Below are 20923 nucleotides of genomic sequence, written 5' to 3' on the forward strand. Positions count from 1 at the left end.
TATGATTCTGCGTACGTACCGTTATCTTTTGCAATGTGAATAGGGGATACTAGGGAGGGGTGGTTAGAACATATATTATGTATTGTACTTCAGGGAGGGGTGGTTAGAACATATATTATGTATTGTACTTCAGGGATCTAAACTACCTTTATCTTTACATAAAATTTTCCAATCTTCAAGTTTTGGCTTCTCATTTTCATTCGAATACAGTGTTTTTTCCAGGTATTTCAATTTTAATTCCGATTTGTATTGTATTTGTAAAGCTTTCAACACATTAGCCAATCTCTTGTTTATTTTTCAGGGGTATGCTAAATATGTCGTCGATATTATTTAAAGTATTTTTGCCAAGTGTATTCCAATCCACTTTCTTGTAATTCAACCGTGGATCAGTCAAACTTATGTTGGAGGAGTAAAAACACCTTAGCTTAAAAGAAATATACCCGTGATCTGAAAGACTAAGACATGTTACCACTTTCCAATGATAAATATCAGGGAACAAACAATTACCGACAGCAGCTACGTCCGGACTCGTGGTATTCATTCTTGTATATGTTGCCCCTGTTGGACCTTTTACGACAACTAGCAATATATTTTGCAAAAATCAATTCCAGTTCCTCCCCTCTTTCGTCTGTAATATTATTAGAAGGCCAAAGAGGACTTTGGGCATTAAGATCCCCACCTAAAATTAATGCAAAAGTATTTCTTACTTTCTCAATCGGTTACAGACATAAAGAGGGATTTTCGTAAGAAGGAGGACAATAAGGTGACACAACTGTAAAGGTCTTTTTACGAGTATAAATAGACACAACAACACATTCATTTGCTGAAACACTAAAATATAGATCTGTTTTCAGCGTATTTCTAAAACAATTGCTGCGCTATAAACTCTTTTTGAAGGATTAAATTTAAAAAAACACCTGTCATTTGGTGGTGCAGAGGAGACTTTAAAATTCTATTTACATATGGATCTAACTAATATAACATCTGGTCTAACCATCTCCATATTTTTTTTATATAATTCTAATAAAGCTATATACGAATGTTGTAAATTAATCTGAAGAAATGATAAACCATTTACACATGATGTGGACGGCTTTGTATCAGTCTCAAGACATTTCAATTTTTCTAGTAGATTGACTTCTAGCTTTTTGGATATATGGTTAATTAGAATTTGGTTAAATTTCTTGTTTCTATAATAGTGCATTTTCTTTTCCGGTAGCAGGTCAAGAGCAATTGTTACTATTTTATGTGGACTTCCTATATCGAGATCTTTCCGTGTTATATATTCAGCTATTTGCATGATCTAGCAAGATGCAAATGTTAGATCAATTGTGCTTGAGTAATTAGTTTAAGCATTTATATATGTTAATGTATCTACTGAGGTTACCTGAACTAAATCTGGTGCATCATAGATAAAATTGGGAATATTCTGTTCTGACCTATTTTGACTACCATTTGATTCCTGCAAAAAAGAACTGCCATTAAAATCCCCACATAGGATCTTGGTTCCTTCTAGTTTCTGGTATACGAGGTCAAAATCTTGTTTTCTAATATTTTTCCTATTATTAATATTATTATAAATGTTTGCTACCGTATAAACCACACCATCTATACTAACACACTTTACTGTAACGACTTCAAAGTTTATCATTTCATTAGTTAAATCTATTTGTTATTTCTGTCATTTGGAAATAATCTTCATTTATTAAAATAGCTTCTCCTCTGCCTTTTGATTGTTGACTTCCTGTTTTTTCTCGGTCTATTCTGGCTAACTCATATCCCTTAAAATTGGTAAGCTGTTGCAGTTTTATTGCCAAAATTTAATTTTACTGTTTCTGGTGACGCTACGATCTCGGTTATTCTGACTAGTCCCTTGATTCATTCCCGATTTTTTGTAAAAATTCTTCTTCTATTTCAGGTCCGGTTTCGTAAAAACTCATTATTCCGAGAAACAATTTTTCTGCATCTCTTTTAATTTCTTCAATCTTCAAATTTTGATTTACGTTGGGTTTTGATACAATTTTTATTGTACATATAAGGAGTTTTAATACTTTCTGGATCTGTGTAGTTGCATTTATTTCTGGTTAAACCCTTTCTGGAAATAAATTTTCTGACGGATTGCTGTTTTCAACGGTCTTTCTTTTTCCTGTTCTTGCTATTTCAGCATATGTCATATTTGCTTCTTCCCAAGGAACTTGATTCTTGAATGCAATTTTGTTCATTAGAAAGAGTTCATTATACTTTGAGCAATTTTTATCCCCACTTATATGGTTTGTGCTATGACAATATCTGCATTTAATTTGATTTTGGGTACAATTTTCAGCGGAGTGGCCTCTGCTGGCACATTTTCCACAGGTCTGTGAGCTATTACGGCCCATATCTTTTGTATGGCCAAAACATTTGCAGTTAGTACACCTTCTAGATTTTGATGTCCATGGCCTGTCAGAAAACATAGCGGTCCAATAGTAACTTAATCTGGTATTAGAACATTTGAGTATTGGAATATTAAAGATTTAGTGTGCGTCAAATCCTCCCTTATCATCTTTAGAAGCTTTTCAATTTTTGAAATTCTGCATTTATTTTTCTATTCAATCTCTATTTGTTCTATATCTTCTAAGTTAATGTTTTCGTACAAAGTAACGACTTTCTATACTGGTTAGGCTTTTTGGTGATGATTCCTCAATTGAATATTCGTTAATAAACTGTAGGTTCATTAACAACCACCTCCCTCCCTCCAAAAAATCCTGACTGTGACCCTGATTGTTTCATTCCGCTAGTCACATTACTAAACATTCGTTTGACTAAGCCAAGTTTATTTAAAAGGCCTCCAAGCGCCTTTAGGCAGATGCGGGAATTTCCATTTAAAAGTCTTATAGTTAGCTAACTTATTTAAAAGCTCCCGAGCATCCTACCGGAATTTGACAACACTTAATTAGCACCATTGGCAATATCAAGATTTTTCAGATGGCTTTTTGAATTTGCGCGGAAAAAAGTTAATAGATTCGTCTTGAAAGGTATTCCCTAATGTGGAAGCATACTTTAAATTTGTTATTGATACAAATAAACAGGTTAGACATGCTTTGTGTATGAAGACAGTTGTGCGTCTTATTCTGGCCTCTTTTATTCAATGCCTGGCAATATCTTCATATATTGCTGGGATCAATCATGTTGATTCACACATTCTAGATGAGTCAGTCAAAGTGGAATGATTTGATTGTTTTTTAATGTGAGTTTCTGTGTTGTTTGTTTTCTATGCAGTATTGAAATAGGAATAAAAACAGTTTTGATTCATAGTGAAAATACTGTTATTGGTAACACTAGATTTGATTCTCTCCACAAGAAAAAACTAAATGAGTAGTATTTTAATTTTTTTTTTAATATTTAATTTTTTTTGTCAGAATTTATTCCCAGCCGGCCGTTGTTCACAGCCATGTCAAAGAAGTAGTACACAATCCTCATATACCATTTCTTAGAGCGAATGTCAGTCCTGTAGAGCTCCAGGAACATGTCAGCAAGATCTACGCCCCCCATTGAATTGTTGCAGTCACGGATGATTCGGGGCGATCAACTTTGACGTATTTCAGTGTTGTGCCATCCCATCTCTGACACTTATCAATTGGGATGACTGCACAGTATGAAGACGCCAAATGGACTGGTTTGTTGTCATACCATTTTAATACCGATACTTCTGAATGTCTTTCAAAACGGAAGTCCACTGACCCTCGTCCATTCTTCTTCATGTTGGCGTCGATATATAAAACAGCGCCCCTCATTCTGCTCATAATAGCTTCTGTTCGTTTTAAGTTTTTATGCTACTCCATACTTTCAGTTTGAAAGCATGTTTTTTAACCTGGAAGCCTTTTCTTATGTAGTTTAATATTTAAGACACAGTCTATTCCATGTAGAATCATGCACGTTGGGGTTATTGGAGGTGGAGGGGGACTCCAAGTGCTTGGCCCTCAAACGAGCGTTGCTTGATTAGTATTCTATAGAAATCAGTTACTATTACCACTACGCAGTTACTATTATATTATAATATTAGAATTCTATTTATAGCTTCCAAAGCTCGTCATCCTACCATTCAAACCTCTATCAAAAGAGCATGCTTCTATTTCCATCCATTCATTGGACCCAATCAAGGGCAGGCTGTCCCCAAGTGGACAAGGAAGGTGTATTACGAAGTATTGATAGGTAATTGGAGTCCCTTTTTATTATTGTTACTTTTCTTTTTTCGATTAATCAAAAATTTGGAAAATAAACGTTAATATAAAAAAAAACTATTCTACCAGCAAAACTGACAGGCTGGAAGAAGCCCCATTAGGTCTGATTTATTTTGTTATTTTGAACAGACCGGATTATTTAGTTTGGGATGGGGGTTAGTGGCATGACTCTGTAAGCTCAGCCAGAGTCAACCCAGCTGTAAATGGGCCCCTGAAGAAATCTCCGAAAGGTAAACAGTAAGGGTGTGCGAAAACAGTTTGGTTGACCCCCAACCTCCCATTGCACGTCCTAGCTGAAAGGCCAAGAAACGGATTGCAGCACCGCCAGTAGGGACTGTAAAGTCTAATTGCTTATTCTTTACCTCTTTCTTTATCTATCTTATTTATTTTGGATGGGCAAGTTCAGAGAAGGAGGGAAACTAGAAATTCCTAAAACATTTTCATACTTTGATAATTGTTCGGAGTTTTCCTAGAAACGGGAATGGGTGCATCCCTGGCCACAACTGGTGGAACTCATTTAAAGATAAATACTCCTTTAAGTAAGCCCACCGGACTAATCGTGTTTCAAACCATAAGTTGTAAGGAAAATTGGATTCGATACTGCTTTGAAGTGTTGGAAAAGTTGACATGGCTAGGAAACGTGCTCCGAAAAAAAATAAAGACAATCAAATATTCTACCTTTCGTCCAACTATCCAGGGCCAAATGGAATGCAAGTCGTCCCTAAATTAGGAGGGCGAGTTCATAAGGGAGGATTTAAGGGAAATTAGAAATTCTTGGAAGGGTGTAAGGAGTTTGGCTCTAGATATGTTGGAACAGAGAAGTGTGCCTAGCTGCGTTGGTGTAAGGCAGCTTGGTGCCGCAGTGAGTTCTAGTAATTGAAAAAAATCCACAAAAAGTAGTGATTCAAAATTCTCTGTCGGCTATTTGTTTTCGGAAAGACATCGGTAAATTCATTTTGCATACAGTTAGGGACTGTGTGTCAGTTTTTTTAGGAAGGTGTGAGTAGAATATAACTGTGACAGCGGTGATTATCAAATTTGGAAAATGTATCTGATGGGTAATCTAACTGCATACTTGTTTTTTTTTCAGTTTTATATCTTTTCTATGCCATAAGTTGTGACGCTTGCGTAATTCTAAATTGAGAAAGTCTTGATGAGATCTTGGTAACTTAAAACAGTTGAATTTTGTGTCTATTGTTGAAGAAAAAGTGATCCCTGCTTGGTATGGTATTTGGCGTTTCTTCAGTTCTTTTGGTATAATTATAAGGCAATATCAGCATAATAATAAGCAATGGATCTCAGTTTCTGAAACTAACAAATTTGCTAAGTTAAAGAAACAAAACAATTGTGGCAAGATCTGTCAAACGATAGATGGAACTAGAGATATTTTTCGACACTAGCACCAATTTCCATTCCCAGTTTCCGGAGTTTCTAGAATTTTTTATTTGGTCACTAATTAGGCTACATATTAATTTATTTGCCCAGATAATCTTCTCAATACTATCTATAATAAACACTGAATTACGTCTTCTTGCTTACGTTCTGTACTCTACATTTTTAAAGCAACTGGATACACCTTGGTTAATTTTGCCTATTTATTTTTGTTTCGTTTATAGTACTTTAAGATTTTGTTTGACTTCTCGGTTAGACGATTTTCAAGCTTTGTTTCGAGTCTTTCGTTGCGAAACAATTTTTGAGCACGGTGTTATGAGGCAAGCACGGTGGCAAAATGTTTTCGTTTACTTCACATAGATTATGTACTTTTTCAGGCGCAGAATTCTCACCGTAATATAAAAGAAGCGCAACTTCAAAACAGAAGAACAATATCTATAGAAGTTGGAAACGACAGTTGGATGTTATTTAGGAGAGAAGAAGAGACTCAACAACACCAGAATGTAATACCAGTGGCTAATGACGAAGTAGGATAGAAGGTAGTAAACATTAATCTTGAAAACAATTTTGTATTATTTATTGGATAACGGTTGAGGAATATTGGGTCTCTTGGATATAAACAGGGGGATGAGGTTTTTTTTGAAACTTGATTGAAGGCTGAAACTGAATTAAATATGATTGACTGGCAATTATCTATTTCTATTTTATCGCATTATGTGCAGTTGTTAGCATCCTTCTGTGCTATTGTCCCTCCAAAGAGTTTTTTCTTTTGGAGTTATACTAGGGACTAGGGAGAGGCTACCCATTTTGGTGTGACGGGTGTTTAACAAATATTTGTTAATTAGAATTATTTACTTAGAACTTTTTTTTTACTTAAAAACTGAGGGGAAATTAGCACAAACTGTTCTTGAGTTAAATCCTAATATCGGTAAAGGGTGAATTCGCCGTTTATCCTTGAGTTAACAGACGCTTTTTGATTTCAAGACCCCTCTCTCTAACGAATAGAGATCTCAAAATTCGCCAGTATAATAGTCCTTGGGAATTTGCATTTACCACCGTAATCGTTTTTGTGAATTCGTTCCTTGTCTTTCAGTCAGAAAAATTATATGTTCAATAAAAGAAAATTTGTTTTGCTGATAGAAATTTAAAGGCGAATTTTAAGAAGGGGAATTTGAAGGAGGTATAAGCTAAGTTCGTTACATAAATCACAATTTTAAAATTTGATTGCATGTTAGTTCATTTATAGATAGTCGGTCAATTGGAGTACAATAGTGTGACTGCTTGCAGCTAAAATTTACAAATATTTAAAATTTCTTCTTTTACTTAAAAGAAGATTTAAGCAAATGCAAACGTTAAGATAAAATTTATTTAAAAAATAATTCACAAGCTTGGATGGGCCGAATTTCCATTCTGAAGTAAAACCAAAAGCAGAACAACATATAAAAGGCTTATTAAAATTTCCATATGTAAAACTGGTAAAGCAGTGCACCGTCATTTTATAAAAACAATCAATAAAAAGTTTGAAAAACAATCATTTAAATTTTGGGCGTTATTACATGGGCCAAATAATTTTTTTTTAATCAAATTAAAGGACTGCGAACTTGAAAAGGGGTCAGTACAAGCGTAAGAAAGAGGATTTTTTTTTTAATTTTCCCTGGACACAAGGGATATTTTTTTCGTATCTTGAAATAAAAAAAGCTCATCTTGAAGTTAAGACGCATATCTTGAGGTGAAGAGGCTAGTCTTTGAATAAAATTAATTTGATTGGATTTTTGTGAAATTTGCGGGTGCCCAACCGGAGAAGCATTCACAGTGAGAAATCGTATTTGCCAGAGACTAAGACCAAGAAACAAAAAATCTAAGAATGCTCATATTCTCGTGTTTTTCCTAAATGACCTTCTCTTGACTGACCACTGGGTAGAAAGTGACGAATAGTTTTTATTACAGCAAATATTGTTTATTGCAGCTTTGGTTGATATATTTTGCTGTAATTTCTTTGCTTGAATTTTTGTTAATACTTTCTTCTGAGCATTATTTCTCATCTCTTATTCATAAGCAGGCATTTAACCTTCCTTCATTCCTTCACTGAAAAAACAAAAACAAGAATAGGAGCCCTATAGTTCCAATGTCCTAGAATCTTCGGATTTTATACTGAATTTTTCGCAACTATTGGCTGCGGTATGTATTTTTTGCTGCAATTTTTGTTTTAGATAGAGATTCGATAGAGATATGATTCTGAGAATCATATCCATTCTCTTATTCTTAAACTGGTATTTAGCCGACCTTTATTCCATCGTTGATAACAAAATTGTTACGCTGATAACAAGAAGCTTGTGCGTCAAAGATGGCAATCTACTTAAATGGAAACTAGTTACCGCTAACAAATAAAAAAAGATAACACAGTTTTTGATTAAAACGTATAGATTTGCTAATACTTTGTTAACTTTTGTTAATACTTTCTTCTGAGCGTGATTTCTCATCTCTTATTTTTAAGGAGACATTTAACCTTCGCTCATTTCTTCACTGAAAAAAAAAACCCAAAACAAGAAAGAACATGAGCCATGTAGTTCCAATGTCCTTGAATCACCTGAATTTTTGCTGCTTTTTTTGCAACTGTTGGATGTGTGGTATGTGTTTTTTGTTGCAATTTTTGTTTTTGAGTTTTTGGTAGTACTTCATTCCAAGAATCATATCTCATCTCTTATTCTTGAACTGGTATTTAGACGACCTTTATTCTATTATTGATAAAAAAAATTGTTACGCTGATAACAAGAAGCTTGTGCGTCAAAAATGGCAATCTATTTAAATGAAAACTAGTTACCACTAACAAATAAAATAAATAACTCAGGTTTTGATTAAAAATATAATTTTTTTTTAATGAATGTAAAAAAGCCATAAGTTCAACCTTTCTAATCTCACGGGTTGATTATTCCTACTTAGAATTTCCACATGACAAAGATGCTCTCTTGTTTCTGGTTAAAATTTTCTTGGATTACTTCTGGCTTACTCTATAACCAAAATTTTGGCTATAAATAAAAGTTAAATAAAGTAGGTTGTGATTAAAACATAAATTTATTAGGTTGTAAAAGTATCAGAGAGGCTGTGTTTGATAAGGAAAACACACAGTTCTTCAATTTATATGTCTACATTTGACTATCATTTTGAAACAGAAGTTTTTTTCTTTACTCATATTACAACAGTATAACTGCTTTCACTTATTAAGTTTGGCTTAACTAAGTTTAACCACTATTTATATTATTAGTAATAACCCATAATAGTTTGACAATTCGTTTCGCTTATGCAAGCCCTGAAGAAGTTAGGGTAATGATGAATTTAAAACTGTTTTGAAAGGACAAACTTGATACACTACTGTTACGAGGTGGGGTGGAGGGGGTGGGGATATCGCTAATAATGTTATAGGGGATTGATAATATAACAATATGGGAGGTTCAACTTAAAATGACCTTATGGGAGTTCAACGAGTGAAAGATTAAGATTCTACAGGAGTTAAACAAGTGAGAGATTAAGACATCGGGACGCTGTTGATAACGCCCAATGTTCTCAGTAATATAATCATTTTATGGGGGGATGGGTCTTACCTTATTGCATAGATTCCTTATAGAGCGTTTCTAGAAACCACAGAAATTATGCCTGGCATCTGGATTCATAAACAAAGATGATAAAATCACAAATAATAATTTATTTCTGTGCTTACATACAAATTGTACAGTAGGTGTAATGCAAAAAATTGAATACTGAAACATGGATAAACTCAGGCTTAGGTACAAATCAATATTGTCTTAAAATCCTACCCAGGCTAGCTTTTCACTTCCACCCGTCTAGAAATTGACTGCCAAATTTCTTCAGTCTTTTTGTATATATTCACTAGTTATGGGATGTTTGACCTCCCTGTAAACCAGGATCTCACGACTTTGCAATTTCGCTATGGAACATATATTCAGCATTTAATTAACGTATGGTTGTGATGTCGATTATGAACTTTGCAGGAGTCACGAAGTAGTGAGATATTATAAGATTTATGAGACGCATACTCAAATTTATGGAACCTATATTCAGCATATAATTAGCCTTTGCTTTTGAAGTCGGTTAGGAACTTTGCTGGAGTCACAAAGTTGTCAAATGCTATTTTTTTGGCACTTGGTATTCACCAAGTGACATATAGCGATCACAAATTCTGTCGGCCTGTTGGTCTGTCTGTCCGGGTTTTGCTAGTTTAGGCACTTTCAGATACGCTAGGACGATGAAATTTGGAAGGCGTATTTGAGAACAGACCAAATTAAATTGGAAATAGTTATTTTCCCTATTCAAACATCTGGGGACGGGGAGGGGGTGGGACGGTTAATTTCGGAAAAATAAGAAAAAATAAGTGTTTTTAACTTGCAAACGGGTGAACGGATTTTAATGAAATTTGATATTTAGATTGATAAGTTTGGAAGAATATTGTGTCTCAGAGCTCTTTTTTTAAATCCCGACTGGATCCGGTGACATTTGGGGGAGTTGGAGGGGAACCTAAAATCTTGGAAAACGCTTAGTGGAGGGATCAGGATGAAACTTAATTTGAAAAAATTGAGTTATTTGTAACTTAAGAACGGGTGACTGGATCTTAAAAGGACCTCGTGTCTCAGAGCTCTTATTTTGAACCCCGACTGGATCCAGTGATACTGGGGGAGTTGGAAGGAGAAATGGGAAATCTTGGAAAACACTTAGAGTGGAGATATCGGGATGAAAATTGGTGGGAAGAATAAGCACAAGTCCTAGATACCGGATTGACATAATCGAACTGAATCCGCTTTCTTTGGGGAAGTTGGGGGGTGTCAGTTCGGAAAAATTAGAAAAATTGAGGTATATTTAACCTAAGAACCGGTGAAAGGACGTTAATGAAGTTCAATATTTAGAAGGAACTCATGTCTCAGAGGTCTTATTTCAAATCCCGACCAGATCCAGTGACTAGGGGGAGGAGTCGGAAGAGGAAACCGGAAATCTTGGAAAACGCTTAGAGTAAAGAGATCAGGCTGAAACTTGGTGGTTAGAATAAGCAAATGTAGATACGTCACTGACGTAACTGCACTAGATCTGCTCTCTTTGGGGGAGTTAGGGGGAGGGGTCCAGTGCTTTGGTGAGTTCAGTGCTTTTGGATGTGCTAGGACGATGTTAATTGGTATGCGTGTCAGGGACCTGCTCAAATTGAGTTAATAAAGTTGTTTTTCCCGATTCGACCATCTGAAATGAGAGGAAAAATTAGAAAAAAATGAGCTATTTTTTATTTACGAGTGGGTGATCGTATCCTAATGAATTTTGATATTTAGAAGGACCTTGTGTTTCAGAGCTTATATTTTAAATCATGACCGACATTAAGCCTCTGATATTTCTTTTAAATTGATGTGTTGATCCTTCGAATTTCGCTTGAGCTTTGCCATATGAGCTCTTGGCTCTTCCGATCTCGTCACAAGTGCTATATGTGCTCTTAGCTCTTATTTTTATAATTGTTTTTTGTCTGATTACTTTTTAGATAATTTTTGGCAAAATTTTTGCTATTGAGACATCGAATTGCAAAGCAACAATTTTCAAACCCATAGATTGTAGGGGAATCAAACTGTTTTTTGTTCTTCTAGGGAAGTAGAAGGGTTGTTTATTGATTATTCTTGTTGATTTTTCGGCTCGGGAGAGTTGAAGGATTTTTGGAGCTTAGGGAAGTCAAACATTTTCTTGTTATACCTCCATTGTTTGAAAGCCATGTCCTCAGGACGATAGGGAATTCATTGCATTATGGTTTCCTTCCAAGATACCCAGTCCTTTGGTTTTGCTTTTGATACTGTTATATCATGGTATTGTTGTTCACTGGTGACCACTTTTGTTTCAACCGTACTTTTTCTGTTCTTAATTGGGTATATTATTAAGTCCATGGCCTCTCGCAATGTTTGCCTTTAGGGCTGATTCACTTGTTCTGACTTTTTGTCACCGGGAGTATGTATTGCTTTTTTAATTCATCATATAATGTTAGGGGTCTATCTATGGTGTGATAGGGGTTAGCATGTCGTCTGGGAATCGTTTTGAGGGTAAGAGTTTAGATTGTATCGGGAAAAAATTATGGTTTTTGGGGAAATCGTATAGTCCAGTTCTTTCCAATTTTTGCTGGAAGATGAATCCCTATCTTTGCGTTTTTGCGTGATGGTGGTTCTATCTTTGCAAGTGATCATATTTGTCATCGTTAGAAATTTGTGGAATTTTTCCTCATCACTCCTGTTCTCAAAATAACCTTGTTTGAAATTAAAAGGTCTAGGTTCCCTCAGTCTTGATTGCGGAGATTTATTTTTATTATCGGAAAAATCTAATGTTGTTGGGCATTGGGTCCATTTTCCTGTGAATTTCACCCTTTATATGTGACTTATATGTGTTGTATAGGTGTTGTTAAGATTTAGAGTTTAGGAATTTAAATGTAATGTTGTTCTCATATTTTTTTTATTATTCTATAAGGTAAAAAATATTGGTCAGAGAGCTTTTTGCCGTCGGCTTCCGTTTCATTTTTTAAGTAAACACAATCTCCTATTTGAATAATAAGTTCTCTCTTAATATTTAGGATGGTTTTGGCTTCTTTTTTATTTTTGATTTTTCAATTTCTTATTTTACAAGTTTCTAAATCTTTCTTATTCTGTTGATAAATACTTATTTATAATCTACGGAATCATTAGAGTATTATTGTCTTAACTTCATAATCTCATCTTACGGGATTCGAAAATCTTGTCCGAATAGTATATAAAACGAGCTATCACGCATAACTGGGGAAAAAAATGAATTAATCGCATTTGTTAAATAGGGTATGGTTTCATGTCAATCTCTTCTATTTTCTTTTGTTTAAATTACTAAAATATTAGAAAATTGTTTGCTTCTGTTTTCAATTTTACCAGTTACATGTTTCACAACTATTCGCATAATCCTTCAATTTTGTTAAGGCTGAAGTAACGAAAAATTACTGCTTAGCTTATGGAAGGTTTTATTTATTCCTAAATGTATTTAGTCCTAATTTATTTATTCTTTCAGGAGGATGTCCACATCCTTGCAAGAGACCGGTCCAAATGGAGGCACCATGTAGTTAAGTCAAGTCACAATTCTGTACAATATTTTTTCATCTAAGTCATAATAGAAATTGTCAATTTCTTTTTTGAAAGTTATCGGGGCATTAGATAGTTCTTCGTCTTATAGGAAATAATCTATTAGGGCAGCACAGATTTATATTTTTTTTGACATATTTTTATATTATTTAATGAAAGTAGACTGTCTTTGCATTCTTCCTTGATAGGATTGTCGGTTTTATTTTTTATTTATTTTTTGGGTAGTATTTTGGCTTTATTGCATTAACTTCTTTGGATTCATTTTCCAAAGGGATTGCGTGTTTTCCTTTAAGATATTCGAATTCATAATCTAAATCTTGAATTTTTAGGATCCTTCGTGCAAGTATCCCCGTCGGCTTTTTGAAAGTCTGTTGATATTGAAGGCTTTTATGATCTAAACTTAGTTTAAATTATGTTCCCAATAGATACAGTCGAAATTTATCTAGTTGGTGTATAATTGACAATAATTCAAGCTGGGTAGCTGAGTAATTGCTTTCTCCAGGGTTTAGGGTACGAGAGGCGTACGTTATAACTTTTTCTTCTCCGTTTATTATTTGAGATTCGATTGCCCCAATTCCCTTAGTTGAGGCATCCGATGTAACAAAGAATTTTCCTGTTTAGAAATCTGGTAATGATCAGATAGATTCTGAAATAAGTGCTTTTTTTAGGTAATCTAAGGAATCTTGAGCTTTTATTGATCAAGTAATTTTTTGTGAATTTGCTTGGATAAGGTCAGTTAGTGGTTTTGCTTCCTGTGAGTAATTCCTTATCTCCTAAAATAGCTCATTAATCCTAGAATTCCTTTCAATTGTTTAATAGTTTGAGGGTTTTTGAGATTTTTAACTGATTTTATTATTCAGGGTCTGGGGAAATTTGTCCTTGTGTCAAAACTATTTTTTTGTTTGTTTGAAGAAAAATTACGTTTTCTGGTCTTCATTTTAAATTTCCTTCTCTAAATTTTTCAAATATTTTTGCTGAGGTTACTAAAGGGTCTTCTGAAATATTATCCATACAAATGACGTCTTCAACAAAATGAATTATATTATTCAGATCTCTTAACAATAATGCACTTTCACAATAATTGCACTACATAATCCACTTGAACTCGTTTTTAGTCCAAAAGGTACTCTTAAATATTTATAAGAGCCACGCTCTGTTTTGGCGAACGCAGTTTTAAATACTTCACTCTGAGCTATTTTAACTTAGTGGTAACCTTGTGTTGAACCTAGGGTAGTAAATATTTTGTTCTTATTTCATATGTGATCTAGAATTTCATCTATTCTAGGTAGAGGAAATTTGTCGCTAACTTTTGTTTGTTTAGGGCTCTATAATCTACTATTAACCTAAGATCATTATTTTTTGGGGTGAACAAAATAACGGGTGCAGAATATGGACTTATGCTTGGTCTTATGATCTCATTTCTTTCTTATAAAAAAAATTAGCAACACATTCATATGATCCAGCTGCTTTTCTATCGATGTTGGAAATTTTTAGTGTTGAAATTGTTAGTGTTTCACTAAAAATTTCTCCATTATCAAAGAAATTTCGCTTCCATTCTCCATATTTTCCATATCTCTTTGGACCATATAATATCAGGTTGTGGGCACCAGTTGCCTTACACTGTAATGTCACAGACCCATTTTCTTTTGCCACAATCTTAGTGCTCCTTTCAGGATTAACTGGAAATTGAAATAAAATTGGACAACCTCATTTCTTTCTTAAAAAAAAGTAGCAACACATTCATATGATCCAGTCGCTTTTCTATCGATGTTGGAAATTTTTAGTGTTGAAATTGTTAGTGTTACACTAAAAATTTCTCCATTATCAAAAAAATTTCGCTTCCATTCTTCATATTTTCCATAGCTCTTTGGACCATATAATATCAGGTTGTTAGGCACCAGTTGCCTTACACTCCAATTTCAAAGGCCCATCTTCTTTTACCACAATCATAGTGCTCCTTTCCGGATTAACTGGAAATTGAAATTAAATTGGACAACCAACTGCTTTATAAAACTTTATTTATATCCTATCAAAACAAAAAGGGGCGCAAATCCGCTAAATGAAAGATCATAATGTTAGGGGAAAAAAGAGAAAAGTGAAGAAAATCTGTGAACAAAAATAAGTACTTTTTACAATCATAAGAACAAAATCAAAAGATCCATAACGTAACACAATCAACATAGAAACGATATAAGATATAAATCATAAGAATCATAACTCTATCATTAAATCATTAAATAGAGAAGACCAATTATGATTAAGTTTACTGTTGAAATTACATGTCGATAGCCCCAAGCAGAATACAATTTACGCACAAACAAAAGGCTTAAAATCAAAGGCTAGGTCATGAGCCCTGTTTTGCTTATTTATGACCTCAAAGTAAGCAATACCCAAAGTATATACTAAATATAACTAAATCTAAATGTAATCTTAGCTGTTTCTTTGGGCTTAAATCAACAAAAGTTGACATTTTGACAAAAATAAAGCTTCTAGAAAATCCTCTCAAAATTTAGCCCGCCTGCAAACCCATAGAAATTGAGTGAGCACACTGTTATCTCATCCTTGAAAAATTTTTTAAACCCCTTTTAACTGTACCCCCTCATAGAAGGAAACCTCGTGACCTTCGATAACCTTGTTATCTATCTCCTTTTAAATCTAATACCCACAAACTACAGTCGCTCGAAATTTGTTTTGAAATTGATTTGTCCTTACTTTCAACAATCATCCTATCGGTTTCTTTAAGTGGAATATTATATAGATATATTTGTTTTCATTTCTTTCTAGCTTCTACATTTTATTTATTAGCCATTCTTTATGCTTATATGGGATACGATAGGGCTGTTTTGCCACTGGTAATCCCGTAGTTTGGATTGCATGTTTGTAAAATGGGAAAAGTCCCATGTCGTCTTCAGATGTCGAAAAAACATCTTTAATTTCCCACAGTAGGTTGCATAATTTTTGTTTCAAGGAGGTGTCAGTTATGTGGTTTAGATCAAATTTCCGAAGAAATTGATTTCTTGATAGAGGGTATTCATGGTCAGTTTGGGTGACCATGTTTGTGACCATGTTGGGTGACCTTTGTTTGAGTGAATAAATTGTTCTCAGGAATAATTAAATCACAGTTAGAAAAGTCTTTAAGAACATTCTTTCTCTCTCTCCCTCTCTCTTTCTTTCTCTCTCTCCCTCTTTCTTTCTTTCTCTCTCTCTTTGTCTCTCACCTCTCTCTTTCTCTCTCCCTCCCTCTTCATATATGCTATATGTTCATTGTTAATTCGTGAAAACAGTGTTGACCTCTGCCAACTTTTTTAATCCAACTTATTTTTAAGAAAATCATGAAATATTTAGTCTTGGGTACAGAGACTGAATTCGGCAATGTTGAATATAAACTGCATATAATAAAACCTGAAGGTGCGAAACTTAACAGGCTAATCTCGCAGGTAATTATTGTCACTATTTTACTAAGTTCTTTTTCATTTGTCGTTGCTACGAGTCCATTATAATTTTTTTTTTGGCTGGTAGATTGTTTCAGTATTTGATTGGCACTATTTATACCAGCACACTTGTGGAAAAGGTACCGAAGAACGTTTCTAATACAGTTTGACATATCCCTGTCCATCCCCTCCTCCAAAAATTGGCTCCCTCTTTGCTCTTTCTTGGAAAATAAAGTCTTTTATGCAAAACTCAATAAACACCAAGATTGAGAAAGCTTGCAATAATCTATTTTTTCCTCTCTTCATGTTGCATGATTAAACCTTAAAAGAAAATGTAGAATTCTTTTTTTTTTCGGAAACCTTGTAAAAGTAGACTTATCACTTAAAGGAAACGAAGTCTTGCAAGCTTCACAATATTCAGGCTTATTCCCGCCCTTCCTTGTACAGTTTTGAGTAAATGTGTAAATGATATGTAGTAAAAAGAAGGTGTTGAATTCTTTTGAAGTGTCCTTGAATTGATATGCAATTAAAGAATTGGTACACAAGATCGATTGTTTTAACTATGAAGTTATTTTTTGGACATGCAGAAACTACTACGTTGTTCTTTCCTCTATTTCTATACATGGATTTTTATTGTCATTTGTCTTCTAACCGCAGACATGAGCCTCTCTTTTATTTCATGACGTCATCACAGGTTTGTTACAACTACCCTGGGAAAAATATGTATTCTTCCTTAAAGTCCTGACCTATTTAGATCGTTCTTATGACCGGCAATATCAATGATGTAATATATATATTTACCCACAGTGATGGAAAACGGGGTATGTTACTCCAATCCCTAAAAACGATACTGAACTTAATTTCGACGGCGTGAGACCAATCACTTTGACCCCCCTTGTTCAGCAAAATGTACGAAAAATTTGTAGCAAATTGGCTAAAAGCTGAAATTGAACCCTTCCTTGATTTTTATCAGTACGGTAACAGAAGGAATCCATCAACATCCCATTATCTAGTCAGTCTTTTACATTTTATCTTTAAGTATGTTGATGAGCCTGGTAAATGGCTAAACTTAATAACAAATTGATTTTAAAAAGGGTTTCGATCGGATTGATCATAAAATTTTAATTTCTAAGCTTTTAATTGATTTTAGAGTGAAGCCTGCTGTTGTGAAAATTATTCGGAGTTTTTTACTAAATATGTTCCAAATTTTAAAATATCAGAAGTCATTCTTTAAGCCTGAGCCAGTTTTTTGGTGTACCTCAAGGTACCATCCTGGGTCCTACTCTTTTTCTAGTTATGATCGATAACATTGCTAATGATTGTGAAGTTCGTTGGAAATATGTTGATGACCTTACCCTTGGAGAAATTCGTGAAGCAAATGAATGTAGCAAATCTCAAATTTTAATTGATTATGTAAAGACTAAAGCTACCGTTTCAAATATGACAGTAAATCTTCTATTTTAACTATTTCATTTTTTAATTCTTCTTAACCTAATTTCCAACCAACTATCTCTGATTCTCTTAAAGTCAGTAAGATTAAACTCTTGGGACTTTTATAAGCAGTGATTTAAAATGGGAAGCAAACGCAACTAGTCAAGTAAAAAGGGTAGTGCTGGGCTGCGGATGCTCAAGCTTACGTCGAAACATAGAGCCCCTCCAGATTACCTCCTCCAAATATTTACATATTTTATTCGCCCGATTCTGGAATATACAGCTCTTGTACGGCATTTTGGATTGACGGCTAAGCAAAGCGCCAGGCTCGAAAGAGTTCAGATAGATGCTCTAATGATAGTTCCGAAGTAGGCAGAAATGTTGTATGAAGAGCTGCTGATAAAGTTTAAAATACAAACTCTGGAAAAAAGAAGAAAGAAACTCTGCAGGGATTTCGGAAGAGAATCTTTGATCCACCCAATCCACAAAACCCTTTTCCCCCCTCAATCCGCAATAAAACGACTCCCGTGCAGGGTTGCAGTGCCTGCTGACAAACTTCAGCCAGTACGCTGTGCCCACCAGCAGCTAACAAAGAGTTTTATGCCTAGTTTTGTAAAAATGTATAAAGAAAATCAGTGGGATTGATAAGTATTTTTTTTTGCGTCGCTTATTAATGTGACTGTACCAAAGAAATTTTGCAGTGCCATGAAAGTTTTGGTGAAAATAAAATCTTATCTATCTGTCTACTATCTCTCCCTGGAATTAGGAGCAGAAATAGAAGTTTCTGCTCCTGAAAGAATATTAAATTTTTTTGTTATTTTTCTTCGTCTTATTTTTGCTGTTATTGTTTTTTCTATGGGAGGGGGCCATTTGGATTTGTTTTTTCGTAAAGTATTAGTTTTTAGAATTCTACAAGTATTAGGAAGTATCGCGGGCCATAATTTGAGCTAGTTTTGTAATATATCTTGCTGAATCGATGAAACTATAATTTTTGTTCGTTGAAATTTTTAAATTCGCTGATCATTTTCCTTTTTTTATATCTGAAAACTGGACTTGAATAGATTTTGCATAGTGGAACCAAACTAGGTTTTTTTTTCATTTTTAGATGACAAGGCGTACATTGGAAGGCAATGATGTAGCAATTTACTATATTGGAGTCGATGATAATGGACATAAAGTAGGGATATTTAAAGAGGAAATGACGAAAAGCTTGGATGCGCTACGGTGTAGAATAAAAATTTGCGATATTATATGATAAATAACATTGGGTCATGAAACTTCTTATTGGTCCAATAACTGAAGTAAGCTATTACAAGTATACTTTACGGAATACTGAATGTTTTTGCTCAATTTTAACCAATCTTAATATAACCATGGATTTCCAACGGATATAACTATCTATTTCCGACTATAACTTCTATTAGTGTTTCGTTAATCCAAGCTGAAAATCTAGAATGCTCCACTCTTGGGACTTTTTTTTTATTTATATAAATTGAGTCATATTTATTCATCGGCAAGCTTATTTCTTCTCATTTTGTCACAAAATTTTTAATTCTCAAGAGGAGTAATTCATTAATGAATCGTTCAGTTGTTGGCTAATCCTGTAGAAAAGGATTAATGAGTTTTAAGATTTCAAATATACCATAATTGTCGACAGTCCGTGAAACCAATAGTGAGTCAAAACTAAGCATAATTATTTTAAGTGATGGCATTTGAAGTTGTTTGGTTAAGTTCAAAGTGATGGTGACAATTACATTTTATGTTGTGAAAAGTTGAAATGCGAATATCTAACAGTTTCTTATACATTAGCAGTCGATATATCAGGTCCAAGCATCTGGCACAAAATCGTTAAAAACATTCGATTTTTTTAATTTATTGAAATAATTGGATGCCTGTAAAATGTAAAAATTTAACAGAATGAAAAATTTATGTTCTAAACTGATTTTCGATATTATCTTCAGACGTTCATTCCTTAGTTTGTTATTTGGTTTTAGATAATGTTCATAATTTATGTGTGACTTTTTGACGCATCTAAAAAATAAATACATTTACTTTGATGGGAATATGGAACAGCTTTTTTTCTGGGTATAATTTAAAGATTTTTAATTGTTTTCTTTAATATTAGATAAGGGTGTTACTTGTAAGGTTAAATTGATGCTATTTTTCTTGTGAATACTTAATGAACTCTCGGTGTTACAATACCAAAAATACTTTAATTTTTTTTTTTACTATATCCATTATGGTGGAACACCAGAAATATCCTCCACTTTTCTTATCAGATGAACAGTAAAATCCTTTCAAAATTTGTAGTGAGTGCAGATTTTCTTAACTTTTCTTTAGTTTCATGTCTTATGAATAACAAATTCAATAGAATGATCTTTTCAAGGAAAATAGCGTCGGAAATTGGAGCTACAGCATATGTAGAATTTCAAGCGTCAGTGGCTGAAAACAAAAGCTTTGCGAAGGTGATTGTTCGGAAGGTGAGGCGCAGTCATTTCTCCTACGATAAGACTTTGCTTCCGTTATTTTTAAAATTAGTTTTAACTCTCCCTAGGGCCTAAATGAATAAAAATACTGTGTAATAGACCATTCTTTTTCTTCACGTAAATGAACAGTCTTCTCTATTATACTCAACGTAAGAAAAATGACTATAGAAGTTTTAACTTCCAGTAATTACCAATTTAATTATTTGAGTTATATACAAACTTGTCTGCAATAAAATAAAAAGAAGGAAGTAACAGAGAAAAAAAGAGACAAAACAAACAGTTGCATTAATGAAAAGACGAAACCACATGCAAGTGGGGCCTAATACGAGAAAAGCAAGAAGTGCAGTACTTACGCGTGTGTGTGTTTCTCATTTTTGCAATGGTCTTTCCAGGTATTTCTGTTATCAGGACTTCGCCCAGAAGTATTCTTATTGGGTATTTTTCTTTTTTGGTTAAGGCCAATTGAATTGGTTTCAAAAGTCCTTGAAAGTGAGTTGTTGGTTCTTTTTGGGCTAAGGGCTCGGCTTCTGGTCGGCTCAAGTGATTCCGGGTTCTTGGAAATTGTTCATTGGTAGCCGTGACGGGTATATTGAACCTTCACAGAGAGAAATTGAGGGTTTTTCTCATGTTTTCGGCCTGTAAAAGTGACAATCTTCTTAATTATATCAGAATATAATGTGCATAATTTCCAGTTAGATATACGATTATCTCTTCGCTTTGCAGAATTTCCTTCTTGTACTAGTACGTCTTATTGCTCAAATTAAATTTTACAATGTTTTATTTATGGCTCATGCAGGCCGAGGGTCAATAAGAGCTATAGGGGTGAATTAGGT

General features: G+C 34.0%; 1 long non-coding RNA gene across 5 annotated transcripts in view; it reads left to right on the top strand.

Annotated features, from left to right (window-relative positions):
* The first annotated feature begins 3136 nt into the window (after positions 1-3136).
* Positions 3137-20923, top strand: part of LOC136033580 (uncharacterized) — a 46806-nt gene continuing 29019 nt past the window's right edge. For 4 of the 5 annotated variants that reach the window (XR_010618954.1, XR_010618953.1, XR_010618951.1 and 1 more), the window contains exons 1-4: positions 3944-4191; positions 5990-6151; positions 12672-16179; positions 19991-20084. This is a non-coding gene — a long non-coding RNA (uncharacterized LOC136033580). Of the gene's footprint in view, positions 3227-3943; positions 4192-5989; positions 6152-12671; positions 16180-19990; positions 20085-20923 lie in introns of those variants that run through there. The other variant, XR_010618952.1, reaches the window with a different exon arrangement.

This window comes from Artemia franciscana, chromosome 12 (genome assembly GCF_032884065.1).
Source record: "Artemia franciscana chromosome 12, ASM3288406v1, whole genome shotgun sequence".
Taxonomy (NCBI): Eukaryota; Metazoa; Arthropoda; class Branchiopoda; order Anostraca; family Artemiidae; genus Artemia; species Artemia franciscana.